Below are 13,770 nucleotides of genomic sequence, written 5' to 3'. Positions count from 1 at the left end.
CACCATAAGATATCAAGAACTCATACTTCTTTCTTTAATTTTTGTCACTCAAAAATATTTTCTTGATAATATTGATTTAAATCTTTTTAAATTTTCATATTCACTGATATGGGTACACGCGCAACGCGCGTGCCTAGAGACTAGTTATATTAAAAGCATGAAGCCCATAACTTAAATATTAAATTACCAAAATACCCTTTTAAATAATTAAAATACCCTTTACATAATATAACAAATAAATATTATATAATATTAATGCTATTAAAAAATTAAGGATAAAAACTGATATGATTTGTTGTGTCCTTTCCCAAATAGGTCGTGTCCTTTCAATTTTGTAACTAATTAACTTGTCTGTCTTTCAAATTTAGTTTTACCCGTTGGCAACTTCTGAGATTTTTTAAACAAATCTTGTCATCAAAAGGCTTGTATAATAGCCTTTCAAAATAGAGTAATCTGCTATCCTTCTTTTTAGAAAAATAAAAGGCATCATTGTTTCTACCTTCATGTGCAGCATTCTTATTTCAAAGCTTCTTTCTCTTTTTTTATATATATAATCTTTTATCTTTTTGTGTATATTTATTTGATAGTCATAATGTCCTAATAGTTTTTCTATCTTAACAGGAGGCTGAAAGGTGTAAGTTGGGGAATCCTAGAGATGAGTACAAAACAGAAATGTCGAATGGAACAAATTCTAATAAAAAGTGTAAGGTGTTGAGTGGGGGCATTTTTAACTCACAATGACTTGAATAAAACAGACTCAGGTTTTGAATTTGACAAGTTTTATTATATATGTTACCCTGTTTCCTTGCATTCTATTATATTCTGTTTCGTTCCTCGCCATTCTCCTATAATATTTTTTATTAGGTTGAGTTCGTATGTTGAGGAAATCAAAGAGCGCAACATTAATTTTTTTATTAGAAAGTATCGTGGGAATATAATTTTTATGTAACCAATTACACCTTGTGGAAAAATTATCGGTCTGCAAATTACCTTCTAGCAATGAAAGTTGAAAACTGTTCCAATTTCATTTAAAAGATAATTAAAAAAGAATTGCAGCTAGGAATTAAGTTTAATAACAAAAGTATAACAAACTTTCAGAACTCAGAAGTTTCATTGTTTCTTATATATTTTACGAAGTATGGAGGTGTCTTTAGAAAGGAAATAGTTGTAATGAGTTCTTGAAGCATATTTGTTGTGTCATGCTACCCCATTAAAGATTTTCAGTAGTGCAGTTAATTTGTTGGCGTTTATTAGATAAATATTTTCTCAGAAATATAAAATATATGAAAAATAGGAACTATATATTTTTAAATTTTGACAATTTTTTGGTGCAAGGACTTAAAGGACCAAAACTTCTTATCATGAGTACTTGGTTAATGATCATTTAAAGATGTTTCGTTCTCCTCTTATTCTCTCACGATACTTAGGTACTTTATATTATACCTGTTAATCGGGCTGGGCTGACCCGTTTACAATCCGATTCAGTCCGGTACTGTAGCGTGGGGGCGGGCTGGGACGGGTTGGGCGGGAGCAGGTTTCAAACGAACAGTTTTTTGATATCGGTGCACCGGAACCCGCTAAGCCCGTTAACCCGTTAACGGATTTTTAATGGGCTACAGCCCGATTCAGCCCGATTTTTAACATTTTTTTTTTAAATTGTTTTTTTTTTTCTGGACCATTGCCAATGGTCAACTAGGAGATACCCGTCATTCATTGGGCAGCAACGCTTTGGAAATTCTAGTGTGCTTCAGAGATTGGATAAGATCAGAACGGCGAAATCAAGGGCGTGACGAGGTAGATGAAGCGGAGGACTAAGAAATTGGAGATATAATGGTTTATGGTTCTGATTCAACCAATGCCGGAAACCAAGAACCTCATGTTGACATGGATGAACTTACAAAAATGATGCAAAGCATGTGATGTACTATTTCTTTTTTTATATAATTGTTGTAAACTATTAATTTGCAAGTTCAAAAATAACAAAATCAAAAAAGAACTTGCAACTTAATTTGAATTATTATATATTATTCAATAAAAATATCAAATGAAAGTCTTTGGAGCTTGATCCTTACATATTGCCTATTGGTCTTATTAAATAATTTTTTGTAGCCACTTACTTTCAAATTTCAATTTTAAAATTTTAAAAATCAAATTTTAAATTTAAAACTTTAAACTTTAAAGTTTAATTCTAAGCCTTAAAAATTTGCAAACACTTAAGTATCAATACCATTGAATAAGAAAAACAAAATTTACTTTAAAAAAATTAAAAACAATTGCACAGCCCGTTAAGCCCGAACCCAGACGGACAAAAAAATCCGAAAAAGTACAGCCCGCTAATGTTTCGGGCTGGATTTTTTTTTGTGTACAGCCCGCTCGTTAAACACTCATACTTTATATTGTTAAATTTATATATGCTTGCACACCTTTGATAGGTAAAGATCTTTTTGTTTGAAATATTTTTCAATCATTAATATAGTTATTGAAGGAACTATATCTCTTTTTATGATATGATTTATTTTTTAATCAATGTTGTATGTATGATACATTTTTTGTCTTATCATTTTTATGATTTACATTTTATCAATATTTTTTATATATATGAAAAACTTCGTCTTGACAGAGACTTTCGAAGGATAAATGACAGCTCACGTAATACTCTAACTCAAATGTCGTCCGAAATAATTTCTTGTAAACACATCTATCACAATTTTTTCTTCACCTAGCCAACTTTACTATCACAATTTTTTCTTTCACATAGCCAACTTTACGTTTGTATTTTCAATAGGGATATCAATATCAATACTAGGGGTGTACATAGGTCGGGTTGGTTCGCATTTTCTAATTATCAAATTAAATCAATTATATCAGGTTATTAAATCTAAATACCAAACTAAACCAATAAAAGTCGGGTTTTTTAATTTTGGTTTATCTCAGATTTTTTTAGTTTTTGGGTTTTTTTTCATAAAGCCTTATAGCACAAAATGTAAAATTTATGCTCCAAATATTTCTTTAATCCTAGTAAGATAGAACTATATAAGGTATTTTTTAATAAAATAACATAAATATGAGATGAGTCATGGCATTGTACTAAAATTCAACAATAAGGATAATAAAATCGCATAAAATAAATATTATTAATAAGCCATAATTAAAACAAACATAATTTAAAATTATGACTAATACGTACTATTATTTACATGACTAACCGCTAAAAGAAAAATAAGTTATACATTTTATCTAAATCATGAAAAACTAAAAAATAGATATCCAACACTATTTTCATTTATAGTACAATTGAATTGAATATCTTTTATTAGCATTAGTATTGATTTAATTTTGGTTTACGATTTATTTGAGTTACTAACATTTATGGACTATAAAACTTAGAGGAATTTTCAGAAACCACTATTGTTTAGTGGCTATTAACTTCCTATAGTTACCATATACATAATTACTTCCTATAGCTACTATTCAGTTGTTACGGTAGTGTATTCGCTGTATTCACGCTGTTGTATTCATGAATACAGCAGCAAAAAGCGCCTAAAAATCAGGGTAGTCCAACTGTACGCGCATGTATTCACATATATTCGCGTTGCTGTATTTATGAATACAGCAGTAACAAATGTCTAAAATTAGGGTAGTCCAGTTGTACGCACATGTATTCACATGTATTCACGCCATGTATTCATGAATACAGCAGCAAAAAGCCCCTAAAATCAGGGCAGTCCAGTTGTACGCGCATGTATTCACATGTATTCGCGCTGCTGTATTCATGAATACAGCAGTAAAAAGCACCTAAAATCAGGGTAGTCCAGCTGTACGCGCATGTATTCACATGTATTCGCGCCATGTATTTATGAATACAGTAACGCCAATCACCTTAAAAATAGGTATGTCCAGTTGTCTAAGAGAGAGAAAAAACATAACTAGCGTATTTCATGCCTTATTTCATGCCTCAATGGTAGTATATAGGGGTGTACAAATAAAATTGACAAATCGCACCAATCCGATAATCCGAGTCAAACCAAGAAAAAAAACCCGACTACGGTTTGGTTTGATTTGATTTGGTGTTGGAAAAAACCCCGACCATATTTGGTTTGGTTTGGTTTTAACAAAAAAAAATCAAACCGAAACCAAACCAACCCGACATTATATGTATAGAAGTCTTAAATATATTTAATACATAAAAATATTTATTGTAGTGTAGTTTATAAATATTTCTTAATCTTTTTCATAATTTTATCTTTTAACGTATTATTTCAAGCTTGGGCTTATAATTTTTGGATGCTCCAATAAGTTTTAGGAAATTTTACCTAGGAAGCCAAAGGTATACACCATATTTATTATAAACCAAAATTATTTTAAAATATTATTTTCTATAGCTACCTTTTATATTTTATAGCAAAATAAGTATTTATGGTATATACTACCATTGAGGCATGAAATAAGGCATGAAATACGCTAGTTATGTTTTTTCTCTCTCTTAGACAGTTGGACATACCTATTGTCAAAGTGATTGTCATTATTGTGTTCATAAATACATCGCGCGAATACATGTGAATACATGCGCGTACAGCTAGACTTCCCTGATTTTAGGTATTTTTTATTGTTGTATTCATGAATACAACAGCGCGAATACATGTGAATACATGCGTGTACAACTGGACTGTCCTGGTTTTAAGGCCTTTTTGTTACTGTATTCATGAATACATGGCACGAATACATGTGAATACATGTGCGTACAGCTGGACTGCCCTGATTTTAGGTGTTTTTACTGCTGTATTCATGAATACAGCAACACGAATACATGTAAATACATCTGAACTGCTCTGATTTTAGTCGCTTTTTGCTGTTGTATTTATGAATACATGACGCGAATACATGCGCGTGCAACTGGACTACCCTGCTTTTTAGGTGCTTTTTTGCTGTTGTATTCATGAATACAGTAGCGCGAATACATGTGAATGCACTATCGTAACAACTGAATAGTAGCTATATGAAGTAATTATGTATAAGGTAGCTATAGGAAGTTTATAGCCACTAAACAATAGTGGTTTCTGAAAATTCCTCTAAGTTTTATAGTCCATAAATGTTAGTAACTCAAATAAATCGTAAACCAAAATTAAATCAATACTAATGCTAATAAAAGATATTCAATTCAATTGTACTATAAATGAAAATAGTGTTGGATATCTATTTTTTAGTTTTCCATGATTTAGATAAAATGTATAACTTATTTTTCTTTTAGTGGTTAGTCATGTAAATAATAGTACTTATTAGTCATAATTTTAAATTTTATTTGTTTTAATTATGGCTTATTAATAATATTTATTTTATGCGATTCTATTATCTTTATTATTGAATTTTAGTACAATGCCATGACTTGTCTCATATTTATGTTATTTTATTAAAAAAACCCCTTATATAGTTCTGTCTTACTAGGATTAAAGAAATATTTGGAGCACAAATTTTACGTTTTGTGCTATAAAGATTTTATGAAAAAAAACCCGAAAGAACCCGAAAATCCGAAAAATTCGAGAAAAATCGAGATTAAAAAACCCGACTTTTAATGGTTTGGTTTGGTAATTAGAAAATCCGAACCAACCCGACCTATGTACACCCCTAATAGTATATACCATAAATACTTATTTTGCTATAAAATATAAAAGGTAGCTATAGAAAATAATATCCTAAAATGATTTTGGTTTATAATAAATAGGGTGTATACCTTTGCTATAGGAGGTAAAATTTCCTAAAACTTATTGGATCATCCAAAAATTATAAGCTCAAGCTTGAAATAATACGTTAAAAGATAAAATTATGAAAAATATTAAAAAATATTTATAAACTACACTACAATAAATATTTTTATGTATTAAATATATTTAAGACTTCTATACATATAATGTCGGGTTGGTTTGGTTTCGATTTGACTTTTTTTTGTTAAAACCAAACTAAATCAAATATGGTCGGATTATTTTTTCCAACACCAAACCAAATCAAACCAAACCATAGTCGGGGTTTTTTTTTCTCGATTTGACTCGTATTATCGGGTTGGTGCGATTTGTCGGTCTCATTTGTACACCCCTAATCAATACCATGAGTGTTGGTCATGACAGAGCAATCGAAACAGATGACAGGAACATACACCGAGAACATTTTTATAAGGATGTAGTTGGTGATATATATTTCATTATATATTTGTACCTCATAAAATCAAAATAAGTAAAGAGAAAAAATCACATGTATTTAATTAAACTTTGATTTTTCATGTTCATAGGTTCAGACAATATGCAATCATCTTGATCTCGATAAACAAGTCTCCATATAAACGATGATCCACAGTATTATTAACCAAAAAATTTTGTACTTTATTCTTTCATGTATAATGATTTAGTCAAACTTTTATTTTAATCATATTAATATGATTTTATAAAATCGTGTATTACATGACTGAGTATATACGTGCAACGCACCTACGACGAAACTAATAGGTAGAAAAACACGAATTTCAAACGAGAACTATTTATGTATATGCAAATCATAATATATGAATGCATAACAAATGGTTATAATGTTATGCGATGAATAATAACCTAGGATTACTTTAAGAGTTTTGTCTTAATTGGTTATTTTAGTCATGTATTGCATAATATACATGTACTCTTATTTCACATGTCATCTTATATAAAATAATATATAGATTTGCGCATGATCTAGCACCTATTAGTAATTCGGAATTTGATAAAACAAATATTTTATTAAGTTATGTGATAATTTTTTTGTCCAACTATAGCCAGACATGATTTGATTTCATCTGATAATAACATAAAATATGAACTTTCTTCGAACAAGGAAAGATAAGACAAATCAACATAGTAAGTAAGATCAAAATAAAGGTAAGCAGTTTGGAAATTCAGCTGTGTGTCACACACTAACTTATTGACTTGGGTTGACCGATAAAGTCTTTCTTTATGTAATTTGATTCCTTTTTCCTTTTACTTTTTGACGGAAGTTGCACTCACACTCTTTTTATTCTAAACACACTTCCTTTGATACTATTTTGATTTTTTTATTGTACTTCTTTAAGTTTAGAACGTCCGAATTTTCATAGATTTCAAGATTTCCAACTTCATTTTAACTAATTGAATTATGATGTGGTGTTTTCTAATTGCACACTAAATTTTTTTAGGGGCAAATTATGTCTTAAACAGAAAGGAATTGTAACTTGCCTAGAAGTTGAAAGTTCGAAAATTCTACCAACATTTACATATCTAAATGGTAGTTAGCTAATTTTATTAATAAAATTCAATCACAATCTTTTGAAATTCAAAACTCCGATCTTTATTCGTCAAAGGCTCCAAATTTTACTCGTCAAAGGCTCCAAATTTTACTCGTTAAAGAACCTTCTTTATATCTATCGAAAAAAGGAAGGAAAAAACTTATAATTCAAATTTATTTAGTAAAACAAATGGATTGAAGAATCAAATTAATGACAAAAGCGATCAATAATAAACTCCATTTGATCTATAAATACAAAGGGGGAATTACATATAAATACAACTCACACACATACATTGCAACTAAGTGGTCTATATTTAACTTTGCAAGTTGTAGTCCAAAAATAATAGGATTCAATTTTTTTTTTAAATGCTCAAGCTTATAATCTAGTTTTAGAATCTGTAATTGTGACTCAAATATTAGTTCAACAAACCAAATACATTTGGGTGGTGAAAAATTAGATTTTTAAGATAATTCACCATTGTTGAACACGCTTAAATAAGTGGGGTTTAAATTTCAAATATGATTTTGTTAGAAATTTGGAGTGGATGTTGTTTAGACTTGTTAGAAATAGTATAAGGAGGTTGTATACAAAATTTGAAATCATTTAATGGAGATTTGGAATGGTTCTAAACAAAAATTGCAACTGAAAGAGTAATGACATTGTACATGGTAGATTTCTTCACGTAAAAGAGTAATGATTCCAACACAACCATAAACTGGATCCTTAATTCTGCAATATGCCTCTAAGTATAATGAGTCTGCTACATCTGCTCGTTGATGCTCTTGTACTTGCTGAAATTTTACACAGAACAATAAAATTAATTTTTGTGACATTCTTTGACATATAATTTACATTCATTTAAAGAAGCTAGGGATAAAGAGTTTTTTCTCGTGTGTACAAATATATTTAAACATATTTGAAGCAAGAAAATAAACTAGATTCTTGTAGGAGTAATATATATACCTGGAGCATCTTTCCAGCATTGCTAGCACCATAGATTCTATGAACATAAGAAAATCTTTGAGGATTATTTGGAGGAAAATATGGCAAAAATATACAATTCGAAGGGCATCTTCGTCTTAATTGCTTGCAAGCTGCACAACGTGAGGAAGTCATTTTCTTTTCAAAGAGTTATTTTTATATTGGAAAGAGAGAAAAATTTGTCAACACAAGGTACAAAGATTTTGTGAATCTTTTGTTTATGAAGAAGAAAATCTAAGCAAAGATCTTAGTTGCATTATACTTCAATAAAGATTCAAGATAGTGTATTTAAACAAAAGAAAAAACTATTAACGGCTATGCTTCTTTTTGAAAATTTGGTATTGCAAGGAAGGTTACCAGTTGATTACGCCTAACTATGCCTTATAAAATGGACTAAGCGGTCGTTGCAAATATATTCCGGCTAATAAGTCCGGAGTCGAATCCCACAGGGAATTAACCTATCAAACACAGCTACTAGACTCGCACGAACTCACGCAATCAATCTTCAGAAATATGTAAGTAACAATTTGGATGTTTACTAACTAAATATTACGTAATGAAAATGCAACAATTAATAACTAACTACTAACGGGTTGTAGACAAGAATTGGAATGATCTAAGGTTGTGATTTCCCCTATTGTCGGAATCTTTTCCACTACGTTTTCTATAAATTTGCCTAAGTCTTCTCTACCGATCATGAACGCTCTGAGTGCTGTAATTCACCCCGGAGTAACTACCACAATTTACTAGATATATTCTCCCGAATTACGCTAGCTGCCATTAAGTACGGCTCACTCGGATCGCACCAAGGTTTCGTTATCCCTAATCCCACCTTTAAACCCTCCGTATTAATCCCTCATATACGTTAGGAGTGATGTTATTCAACAGTTACCTAATTATGTACTCTCTCCCGAGTAATACACACTAAATAGGCACAGTTGATTGAGGGCCCTTCAATCAACAAGAATAATAATATAGTTGAACAAATAGAGAAAATACCACGGAAATCTATATTAACGTAAAAGGAAAATCATCCTCCAATAGGTTCCATCAAAACTCTAGATTAGGAGATTAGCTACTCATATTCATAGAAATAATATCCCAGATATTTTGCATAATTAAATTACAAGTAAAGATAAAAAGATGTAGAAATCAATGATTCTAACTCTCAACAGTTGTTTCACGAGCTATCCTTGCCTCTGGTTGCAAAACTTCCTCAAAAGTGGCGTTTTAGGTCTATTTATATGTGTAGGAAAAGACCTAAACGCGTAGGCCAAGTCCTAGTCAAAGCAGGAGACGAAATAAGTCTTCAAAGCTCGGAATGTGTGTGCCTTAGACCTGGCCTCGCGAGGCATAACGCCAGCTTAAGCTCGCCCCAGGCCTGGCGTCGCGAGGTATAACGCCTGCTTGAGCTCGCCCCAGGCCTGGCATCGCCAGCTCCCACGCGAGCTAAAGGGCTCGCCCAGCCTGCTCTAGACCTGGCTTCGCCAGCTTTTTATTTATCGGCTGCTCACTTCTTTCTTTCTTCTTTTCAACTGTTTTCGAGCACGCTTTAGACTTTAATTATTCTTTTTGCTCTACTTTCATCTCCAATTCACCTACACATAAAATAGACTCCATTACGCGCAAATAAAGTATAATTTATCATTAAAGTATATAAAATGCAAGGCGAATAATGTGCTAAACTATGAAATTATAGCCACACATCAACACCCCACACTTAAACATTGCTCGTCCTCGAGCAATCAAATTACTTATAGACACAACATTTCGAAACAATTCCCTTAACTCATTACACCAAGAATATTTAAAATAGTCTAAGCCCAAAGGTGTAACATCCTCGCCTTAAGATTTGACTCACAAATATCATGCCTTATTCACAATTCACTTACTTACTCTAACATGGAGGTCAACGACATTACCTTTCCCTTATGAATCATGTGCCCTCACCATTATCAAAGAGCTTAGTTCCACACACAATGAATTTTAAGAACGTAGGAACTCAAGATGGGAAAAATTCACTTGCTCTCAGAAATAACATTCATATTCACAAATGATGCACCATAGGCTTGCCCGTAGTGTAATATTCTACTAATCGAGTTCATTCAGTCTAAGATCAAGTAGGAATTTCATTGGTTATAATGTAGACTGCGGGTCGGGTATGATACATTTGGATGTGAGTGACTACACCTCCCTTAAGCACTTTAATACATATACTTTAATACAACAGCTCATACTTATGTCAAACCCAACATTCCACCTTCACTTCAAATTATATTACCCCATACTTCTTTAAGCACAAGGATATCACTAGCCACCATCATCAAGAATTATTTTTCATACAATACACTATTATCATCTCTCTCTCTCTCTCTCTCTCTCTCTCTCTCTCTCTCTCTCTCTCTCTCTCTCTCTTTCTTTCTCTTTTTTTTTCTTTCTCTTTTTTTTTTCTTTCTCTTCAAGTTGCTTTTATTGACATTTGTTTTTCCAAAATAGTGCACATTTCTCTTTATTTCAATTGTTCCACTCAAAAACCAACCCACCACCCCACACTTTAACTTTTTCATAATTCATCACAATTCAAGTGCTCATGAGAGGTGACAAGGTTCAATTATATGGTCTGTTAAAACAAAGGGGTACGATTTGTAATGTGGTTACCAAAGAAACAGGATTATAGGCTCAAAGGGGTTAACTACGATACATAACATTTAGGTGGGTAAACTATATATATCTGACTTAACAAAGAAATGCCTATATCACTTCCTAGACTGAACAAGACTACTTTTTCGCTTTGCACACACACGAGGTAAGTTCTAGACATCAAATACAATGCACAGAATACATACAAAACCTCACACAGACATGGCACAAACTCACTCAGGATTGGTTTCATCGTGACACCCTAGTCCAAGCAGTTAAGCAAAATTAAGAATCTATGATTTAAGGTACTTATACTAGAGTCAAAAATCGAGCCTAAGCGTCACAACTATAGTACTAACTATTCTCAAGGCATAACAAAGCTAAGAGTTATTGTTGCAATTAAATGCATAGCCCCGTGGTTCCTACTCCTAAAAATTAAAACTAACTACACCCGGTTCAACTAAAAGCCCTTGGAAAAGAACCGCGGCCCAAAGAAAAATCAAGGGAGAATTACTACACTACCTATAAGAAAATCTTTTTAGTTTGTTTTTCTTTAGACGTACTTCCCTCAAGAAAACTGTCTAGGAGATCCATCGTCGGGAAGAGTCCAATTTTTCAATTTTATTTTCAGACGACACTAACTAAAAATAAATAACTAAAACAAAACTAATATTTACAAGTCCCCACCCCACTCTTCATATTGTGCTTCCTCCCCCTCCTCCTCCTCATCATCATCATCTGGCTGCTCTGGCTCGGCCTCGGACTGCTCAAGTGTGTTGACATCCTCATCATCTGGGAGTCTGTATCCATCACCTAGCCCAACCAGTTGTTGAGCATGAGCGTTGAGCGGGAACCGCTCCTCCAATATGTCCCTCTCCGCTATAGTGGCCAGCCGTCCCCCTATCCGCAGCTACAAATCCATCATCCCATATAGATAGGCCATAAAACTATCATCACGAGCATTACGCTCGGCACCTGTCAATGATGGCATGGCAGTCTTTTCCTTCACCCGGATGCTAGTAATGTCCGTTTGTCGTAGGGGCTGATCAATGATGTGATCGAAAGCTGGCTCCTGTTCAACCTCTTCATGTCTTAAGAACTGAGTCAACATATTTGCAAAAAGCATTCAATCAATCCTCTTACTCATTCTTACTAGAGACATCTGGTAGCGGATCAAATGACCCACATTCACCCTCTGACCCGTCATGAAGAAATATAGAAAACACGTCCTCTCACGGCTAATGAACGTGTCATGATTTCAAGGTAGGAGCCGTACATTAATCAGTTTCAACCATACTTAAGCCTCTGCCCTCATCTTCTTCTTGGGGAATTTCCTATGCCGATTTATTTTCTTATCCCGAACCCAAGCTGCCATCGAATTGACATCACAAAGAGTGTGTCTCAGCTCTCGATATGTAGGACGGGCGATGAAGTAGTCCAATGGCTCCTAAGGCACATCTGGAGCACCTAAGAAATTACATATTGTCGTGGCTGAAAAATCTATCAACCTTCCACGAATCGGCACCAGCTGTTCAGTATCCTTTAGATCAAACCCGGCATAGAATTCCCGAACAAGATTGAGATTTATATTCCCTATGTTTTTGAACACATAACTCAACCCCAACACATTGATGCCTCTCCAAATTGCTTGGTACTTGGCTTGCAGTCGATGCTCGTGAATAGCAGCTTCTAGGTGTACATATTTTGGCCTACAACGCCGGTACCAATCCTTAGTGTGTGTGGGGGTATGCTTTTGAGTCCAAACTCCCGCTGTCCTTGAGGTTTAGCCTGTCACGGCTTGTAATCCTTCACCTTGACTGGAAGTAGTTTCCCCCCATTTTCTCTTCTTCGGGGGAGGCACAGAGGTAGCCTTAGCTTTAGACGAAGCAATGGATGTGGCTTTGCCTTTGCTGGTGTCTTTTCTTGGAGGCATATTCGTTCCTACATAAGTAAGCATTAATCGGTTTAAGCTGTATTGCAACATTTCAACACATGGTCTTGTCTCCCAACAATGAAGAGTTTAACAGATGATTTTTCAATAATTTTCGAGGTTACTTAGACTTCACCTCATATTTACTTAGCATGAGAATCAAGCAAGGACACATGGGTACTTCCTCCAATTTTGAAGAATTGGGATACCGATGAGCCACCCACACTTAAGATTTTAAAGTGGTGCACGACTACATAGCACTAGTCTTACAATCCCGGAGACTCGGGCTTGAATAGGGACAGAGAATGCCTTTGAGGCATACTGACAAACACTTAGCATGCACTAGTTCCATGGGAGTGCTTGTAGAGATGAGGGATTGCCTCACCCTTCCAAATCGGCTTGGGAGTTTCTTACTACCACTTGTTCACACAATAGCAGCACCATTCCTATGGGGTTCATGGGGTTGGGACACACAAACACAATACTACAATGAAGAACAACCCCCAAATTTCGTGTCTAATTGCATACCTTTACCCAACTCGAAATTGCAAAGGAAAGATATAAGAATCATACCTTAGAAGCTTTAAGAGGAGGATCTGCCTGTGAATTACTGGTGCAAGTGAAAGAAATAGCAGGAGTTTGCATGACTTCAATGGGGATGAGAAAGACAACAATAGGCAGTGTGTTGGTGAGTGTGTGAGGGTGAGGAAATCTTGTGAGCAGTATTGTGCATTTTTTTAGGTTAGGTTTTTATTTTGTTTAGCTTTGGGCGTTTAATCGAGGGAGGTGTTAAGAGAAATAAGGGGAAAAAATTAAAATAAGCCGAAAAATCCTTACCTGGCGATGCGTGAAACTTGCCTTGCCCTAACCCTCGCGACACGCGCTCAAAAATGATCCCGGGGGCTTACGGTCCGAGGTATGTTGCTTGGTCCAT

Source organism: Nicotiana tabacum, chromosome 19, assembly GCF_000715075.1.
Source record: "Nicotiana tabacum cultivar K326 chromosome 19, ASM71507v2, whole genome shotgun sequence".
NCBI classification, from domain to species: Eukaryota; Viridiplantae; Streptophyta; class Magnoliopsida; order Solanales; family Solanaceae; genus Nicotiana; species Nicotiana tabacum.
Note: the sequence above shows the minus strand (reverse complement) of the source record.